We start from the raw sequence: 8,095 nt of genomic DNA, 5'->3' as shown, positions 1-8,095 counted from the left end.
CAATTGAAGCTTTCTTGCAAGATTATGAGCTGAGATGCTACGACATTCTGGCGTCCTAGCGGGAGGCTCGGGCCACCCACCCTGTTGATCCCAAATAAAAAAAAGATGCTTTCATTTAATGTCCCGTCAGTAAGTTTTATTTTTGTAGTGCAAGGTCGAAAAACTTAACTTCAAATTTCATTCGAACAGAAATATATTATGGATCTTATTTCATGGTGCATGATTGAGTTTACCAAATATACATATGGGCTCAAGTGACCTCCACGAAGTAAGCTGTTGGCCGCTTATGCGGTTCCTGGGCTCTGAGAGAGATCAAGGTAGATACCAGCTACGAGTATTATTCTCATTATCGAGAAAAAATATGAAACATGGCACCGGCCCATACCTCCCGTGCCATGGCCCATACCTCCCAGGTCTCACCTATATGATAGATCTGACATGTGGATAGTCACCTGAGTGGATGATGACGTGTGGCGTCACAACAGAGGTCAGCTTCGACCAATCAGAAAACACTTTCGTGAATCGTAAGGAAAGGCGTGTTACATTGTGAATATTCGAGTCTTTATGAAGACATGTCATCTATATGCAACCACAGAAAATTCCTTAACCATTTTTATTGGACCTATGACGTCACAAGAAGGTCAAATAAGGTCAAATTGTACCGGTTTAAATCGAAAATCAATTTTCTACGTAAAAGTGACTTTACTCACGCAAAGAATCATATTCAGTCAGCAAGAGGTTGATAAGAATCATACATATTACTGATGACTTATTTCAAGCACAAATACCGAAAATATTGCGACGTCATAAGAACAGTCGCTACTTTCCAGTTAGTCAAATGGATATATCTCAGGCAGTTTTTACAGATATTTGGCTAATTACTGGCATCTGTAAGGCCAAGGGGCTCTCTAACATATATTCCATTTTTTTAATTTCCCCAAATTTCAAAAATATCTCAAGAAATCCCTGGATCTTATGATTTTTATATTTTTGAAATTTCGAGGTAGCCATTTTGTTTGACATGCTTTTTTATATGTACGGTCTAATATTTGAGTTGCTAAGTTAAAAATATGATTTTCTGTGATTTTTCTCCGTGAACAACTTTTTCGACGAAAAATCGCCGCCGAACATGACCTCAGTTTGACCTCTATAGCTCGTGAAATGAGATGACATGGGACCTGATTTTTTCAGGAGTTGTGTAAAAGTGATGTCCAGAAAGGTGTTGATCTGCTGAAAGTTTCAAGTTGAAATTCGCGGCCGTTTCTGAGTTATCTGCGAAAAACCATAGGGGGGCCCTTTGCCCCCCCCCCCCAACGGGTCGGTGGTTAAGTCTCTCTCTCTCTCTCTCTCTCTCTCTCTCTCTCTCTCTCTCTCTCTCTCTCTCTCTCTCTCTCTCTCTCTCTCTCTCTCTCTCTCTCTCTCTCTCTCTCTCTCTCTCTCTCTCTCTCTCTCTCTCTCTCTCTCTCTCTCTCTCTCTCTCTCTCTCTCTCTCTCTCTCTCTCTCTCTCTCTCTCTCTCTCTCTCTCTCTCTCTCTCTCTCTCTCTCTCTCTCTATCTATCTCTCTCTCTCTATCTATCTCTCTCTCTTTCTCTCTCTCTCTCTCTCTCTTTCTTTCTTTCTTTCTTTCTTTCTTTCTTTCTTTCTTTCTCTCTCTCTCTCTTTCTCTCTTTCTCTCTCTCTTTCTCTCTCTTCCTCTCCTCTTCCTCCCCTCCTCCTCCTCCTCCTCCTCCCTCTCCTTCTCCTCTTCTTCCTCCTCTCTCCTCTTCCTCCTCTTCCTCCTCTCTCCTCTTTTCCTCTCTGCTTTCTTATCTCACCTTGCCTCTACCTCTATCTTTCTCTTTTCCGTTCAGTGTTTTCTACTTATGTTACTGTAGAATCATAATACAGCACATAGCGTGTCATATGACATGCATACAACTTGAGCCCACTTATTCGCACCCAGCGACTTCATGCCTATTAACACCTTGTCGAGTTGGGCGCTGCAGTGTCTCGCGGGCTCTCTCACGTGATCTCCCTGCCCGTGCTGATAAGCGTGATCCACCTATCGCGCTGATCGCTCTGAAGTGTTTGTCGACCGATATTTACAACATGACCTTGCGTTGTCGCCCCGCTAATGCGCCCTTTAATGCTGTCCGGCCAATGTTGCCGTGTAAGAGGGCGGGTCCGAAATGACAGGCCGTAAAAATCGAGTGGGAGAGACGCTGTCGTTACCATGTGGAATGAGGGGGGGGGACTGAGCCGGGGACTGATACAGTGTACCGCAGCAGATCGCGGACTCGCCTGATAGCCTCAGAGCACCATCACATACGAAGCTAAGGAGAAGTAGACGAAATCTGGTGGCATTATTGATGCGAAACGTTTTAACTTCAAGGGCATCTATGTGAGGGGTTTTAACCCGCGCACCGACCGGGGGGCGGCTGTCCCCCCCCCCCCCCCCCACCTGAGGTTTTTCAAGAATAGCGGGAAAACTGCGGCGCGTAGCGCCGCGAAATTTAGTACGACTATTCTCTCATCAATTTTACACATGGTGGGTAAGTCTGAACCTCTTAACTTTTAAGGTCAGGTCACCAAATCACTTCAACTGACCCAGCCTTAAGTCACTTTTTTGCAACTTTGTCACCGTGTCAGAGCTACAGTAGATGACGGAGGCCTTTGAAAGTCGGAGGATGTTATTAGGTCATTAGTAGCTACAATTTGTATATCTCAGAATTTTGATATCGATGACCTAAGGTCAGGTCAATTTCTCGACCTTCCCATTATAAGTCAATGGGGGAAAAATCAACTCCCTGATTTTACCACTAAAACGGGTCGGAATGGCCCCATAAACCATACATGACTTCATATACGATCAACCTTCACTACCTTGAGGCCTGTTTTGCTGTTGGGCAGCTGTAAGGTCATGTGATTTATTTGTTCAGCTTACTCGTATGTCATCAAAGGTCACCAAAGGTTTTTTTTTTGCCAATAACTCCTTACAGGAGCAAGATACAGCCACGCAGATGGTCTCATTGTGTTCAGCTCGTCAAGGCGCATCGAATGATATACATGATGACCTCGAAGTCAGGTGACCTGATGTCAACCTTTGACCTTGACCTTTCGAGGTCAACATATATATGGTTCGATGGGGATTGACGGGAGGATCACGATGGTGCCCTTAGTTTGTTCCTAGCTTTTCGAAAATTATTCGAGAGTTATTCGAGGAAAACCCTCCATATCTAGCGCCGCCATTTTGACTTTTTGGACCCCTGTGACGTCATCTTTGACCTGACCTGAAAAAACCTGAGTAAAAATTGTAGACCTTGTCCGTGCGTACCCCATGCCGTTTACCGTTTGTCGCTATCTTGCTTCGTTCTCGAGATCTCAGGGGGGCGGTCATCCGCCCCCCCCCCCTGGTCATCCGCCCCCCCCCCCCCCGTCGGTTCTAAGTTGGTGCAGACCCCCGTCGGTGCGCGGGTTAAAAATGTAGTATGGTGAACTACACGCTTAGCTTTCTAAGTCTTCGAGCTGCTTTTGTGCGGCTAACCGCTTCATCATGGGGAAGTTGGCTGGGACTCCAGCGCGTGTCTGGCTGAGACCAGAGCGCTGTTGAGAAACGTAAATGGCCGACTTTGATAAACATGTAATTCTCGACTGTATAAACTAAAGCGCACAGCAGCTAACCCTTTCTGGACCTATCGCTGTTCTACGTACATATGTACTTACGTCCCGGCCGAAAAGATAGTGCGGTGGGTGTCACAAGCTCCGACTTGAATCAAAGATTAAGTATGCCAAGCCTCAGGTCTCTATCAACAGCGTTCTCGAAGCTACTGCGAAAAAATATGGCCGAATGGGCTGCATCCCCTCGGCGGGCGGGGATTAAGCCTAAATATTCGAGATGTCTCCCCCCCCCCCCCCCGTCACAAATCAGCCAGCGTGGATAGAATGAGTGGCGATGCACTCAGCGGTGCTCTGATGACTAACTTACACGACTTACGCCTATGGTGTGTTGTAGGTAATCGGGCGGCGAACTTCAAGTGTTGCACATGTACTCAGTCACTTGAAACGTGTTAGAAGCCTTATAGGGGCGAGGGTCGGTTTTTCCAAGTGTCACCAGTGCAGTGTCGAAACAAACATAGGCACTTTGGCATCGACAGCCACTCATAAACTATGGCAGCGATAAATACACCCTTCAATTGGCATTCCTATCAGGACTATCGCATGCTAAGCTAAAACATTGCTAAGTAATTGCAATATTCGGACTGTGCGTTGTATGAGACGTGCTTGACGCGACGTAACGAGATAACTTCCTGCGAACCACTAATTAAAAACTAGAACTTCCTTAGTATGAGTCAGTGGAGATGATCGAGACAAAGCCGCCACCCTTACCCTATTTTCCGATGCCGACGCTTCAATTTCAAACCTAGAAAGAATCTTCCTACAGTTAGCATCCTGTAGAAAGAATCCTGTAAGTCAGCATGGCCTTTATTAAATTGCCTTTCATTTCAACTTCGTCTCTTTTCTGAAGGCGTTTGCATATACGAGATATTGCCAAAGTTTAAACCTTTGCATTTTGTCTCTGCAATAACTTCCAAACCGCTTGACGTAACGACGCCAAACTTTCAGTTCCTTCGGCTGCATCAATTTGACACCTTGTGTCAAAATATGAATTTCGTAGCTACCATAGGTCGGCCAGAAATGACGTCAGAGTGACGTCATGTTCGGTCGACTTCGATGCAAAACATTGACCAAGGCAATCGCTCCCAAGAGCTCAGTTTTTAAGCTAGATCCAATTTCGTTGCATGAGAGGACTAAAAATAGACTGCACTATTAACCCGCGCCGGGCCGGGGGGGGGGGGGTGTTTGAACACCCCCCTTGCGGTTTTTCGCAGATATCTCAAAAACGGCGGCGCGGAGCGCCGCCGTTTTTGGCACACCTGTTTGTGCATCTTTTCCGCACATGTTGTAAAAATTTCAGACCCAGGTCACCTTAGGTCAGGTCACCAGGTCACGCCAAGTGACCTCACCTCAGAAAAAATAAGAATGCTCGTCATAGCTACACCGACTGAACGATTGCCTTGAAACTTTCAGCGATTGATTAGAGCAACACTATCTATAAAATGTATATCTCGGAATTTTGATATCGGTGACCTAAGGTCAGGTCAATTTTGCGGCCTCTCCATTATAAGTCAATGGGAGAAAATTGAAAAGCGCCTGTTTTGCACAAACGCTATTCTAGACACTCTCAAACATCGAGATGTAGGTAAAATAGACACACTGAACCAGAAAATGGCAACTGTGACCCCTCGTTATGTCCCCGAGGTCATCTCAGGTCACGAACAGAATCTAACAGTTTTTCGATGATAACTTCTGATAGAGGCGTGCTAGAGCGCTGAAAACGCCTTAGATGTGTTTGGCTCGACGTTGCGGATCGACTGATATGCAACATGACCTTTTCCGGTCAGGTCATGACCTTGACCTGAGGTCAAATTTTCAAGTTGACCTTTCAAGGTCAAATTATAGTTCATTCGACGCGTTTCCACGAGAGGAACACGATGCTGGCAAAAGTAATGTTATAGCTCTTTTGAGTCAAAAGTTATTGCCGAAAAAACGTTTTTCGTAAAAACGGCTATTTTTTTAGTTTTTGCCCTCTGGAGGCTAAACCGTTGACCTGAGGTCAAATCTGAGAACATTACTCAGAAAGGTCTGTAATAGGGCTATCGAATGCGTTTTTTTTTTGCGGCGCTGTAGCTCTATCGGTTCCCGAGATAGCCGTTGGCAGTTTCCAAAATGTTGAAATAGTCAACATTTTACCTTTGGTGACCTCTGGTGACCTGACCTTTGACCTGACCCAAAAAATGACCGAAGCGTTTTCGTCCTTATTTTTGACGTTCTTTCGATTGCCGCTTACCGCGTGTCGCTACGTGGCCCAGGAGCCGAGTTAGAAGGGGGGGGGGGGTGTTCAAACACCCCCCCCGCGGCCCGGCGCGGAATTTCAGAGCACCGGCCCGGCGCGGGTTAAACTGCTATCTCGGATTTTCAAATTTTGGAAAAATTTGAAATTTATATATAATAAAATTCGAAATTTATATTTGTTTATATTTCTTAAAACTTTTTTTTTTGAACTTTGGACAAAACTGGAACATATTTGATAGAACACATGGTTATGACTTACTCTAGCAAGTTTTAGCTAAATATCTTCAAAAATGGCCAAGTTATAGGTACGCATTATATTTGCAAAAAAAAAATCACAATTATAAATTTTTCAAACCAATTTCTCAGTACGTTTTTGTCATCGTACACCAATATAAATAGCTCCATCGTATTGCTGACCTCAAACTGCATCCGATAGACATGCTTTTTGATGAAAAATTTCAACTATGATATTTGACCTTTTTTGACCTGAACGTGACCTGACCTCAGCTATATGCAGAATGAAAATGGCCTCAAATGACACAGGCGACACTGAATTCGAAATTTATGGCCTAAATGGACCATAAAACACGTGTCACGTGACCGACTTATGACATAAGATTTCCGTGACATATGATGATCTGACCCTGACCTGAAAATCAAAGTACAAGTTTGGTACCCTGAGGGTATCTAAAGCATCTGTTCACGAGTGTGTTAACCAAAAATCAGCCATATCTGACAGGTAAGACGACAGCTAGAGCCCAAAAAGTGAACAAGCCAAATATCGATATTTTTTACTTTGACCTGACCTGTGACGTCATCGGTGACCTCGACGTCAATAAAATTAGGTTTCGCTCGGTTTCGTTTGAATTTTGACGATCGGCCCAGTCGTTTTGGAGTTAGGAGGGGGCTATGAATAGCCCCTCCCCCCCCCCCCCAGTGGGGCGTGTTATACACAGACCCCAGTGGGGCGCGGGTAAAGAGGTTTAAAATAGGATGGATTCTTTTCCTTCTTTTTTTTTTTTGCTTTCTTTCCGCCTGAAGGCTGTAGGTAAACAATGCAAGATTAACCTTCGCCCCAGTGGGGGGGGGGGGGGCATATGTTACCACCCTGTCGCGTTTTTTGCGTGTGAATAAAAAACCGCGGCGCGTAGCGCCGCGCCGCTTGGGGTAGCTTTTGGTACATCAATTTTGGACAATGTGTGAAATTTTTGACCCCAGGTCATGTCAGGTCAGGTCACCAGGTCAAGTTAACTGACCAAGCCTAAAAAAAGTTTGCAATCATGTCCAGCCTGCAGTGTTTGTCAGAAAGGTTTTAAACTTGGTGGATTGCATGCTGTTATGGGCGCCTACAATTTGTATATCTCGGATTTTTTATATCTGTGACCTAAGGTCAGGTCAGTGGCGTGACCTTTCCATTACAAGTCAATGGAGAAAAATGAAAATGCCTCTAGATCCGTGTGTACGCATCGGAACAGTCCAAATATTTCAGAATCACAATGATTTAGTCCACTCGTGATGACCAAGGTGTCATTTTTGCTGATAGCCTCTAGGCAGGTCATCCGAGGTCACTTGAGGCTACAAACAGTTTTTTGCCAATAACTCGCGATTGGAAAGAGCTAGAACGCTGGGGATGGTCTCATTGTGTTTGTCTTGTTGAGACGCATCGACTGATATGCAACATGACCTTTTCCGGTAAGGTCATGACCTTGACCTGAGGTCAAATTTTCAAGTTGACCTTTCAAGGTCAAATTATAGTTCATTCGACGCGTCTCGGCAAGGGGAACACGATTCTGGCCATAGAAATGTCGTGGCTTTTTGTAGTAGAAAGTTATTGTCGAAAAACACTTTTCGTAAAAACAGCTATTTTTAGAGTTTTTGCCCTCTGGAGGCTAAGCCGTTGACCTGAGGTCAATATTGAAAATGACCTTTTCAAAAGAAGGGTTCAAAAGCTATCGTTTGCTCTTCCATGCGTTTTTCTACCTACCATAGTTCATGAGATAGCGGCATGTTTTCTGAAAAATATTATGACAATTGGCAAATTTTGACCTTTGATGACCTCTGGTGACCCCAATATTGCTCTAAGCTGAAAAATGACCGAAATACTTTCAAACGTACGCATAAAGAGCTATCGACTGCTTTTTACCGCGTCTTTCTAGCCCTCTTAGTTTTTGAGTTAGAGGCGGGTGGTAACATATGCCCCCC

The sequence above is a fragment of the Amphibalanus amphitrite genome, unplaced genomic scaffold (assembly GCF_019059575.1).
Source record: "Amphibalanus amphitrite isolate SeventyFive unplaced genomic scaffold, NRLGWU_Aamphi_draft 001818F_arrow, whole genome shotgun sequence".
In the NCBI taxonomy this organism is placed as follows: Eukaryota; Metazoa; Arthropoda; class Thecostraca; order Balanomorpha; family Balanidae; genus Amphibalanus; species Amphibalanus amphitrite.
Note: the sequence above shows the minus strand (reverse complement) of the source record.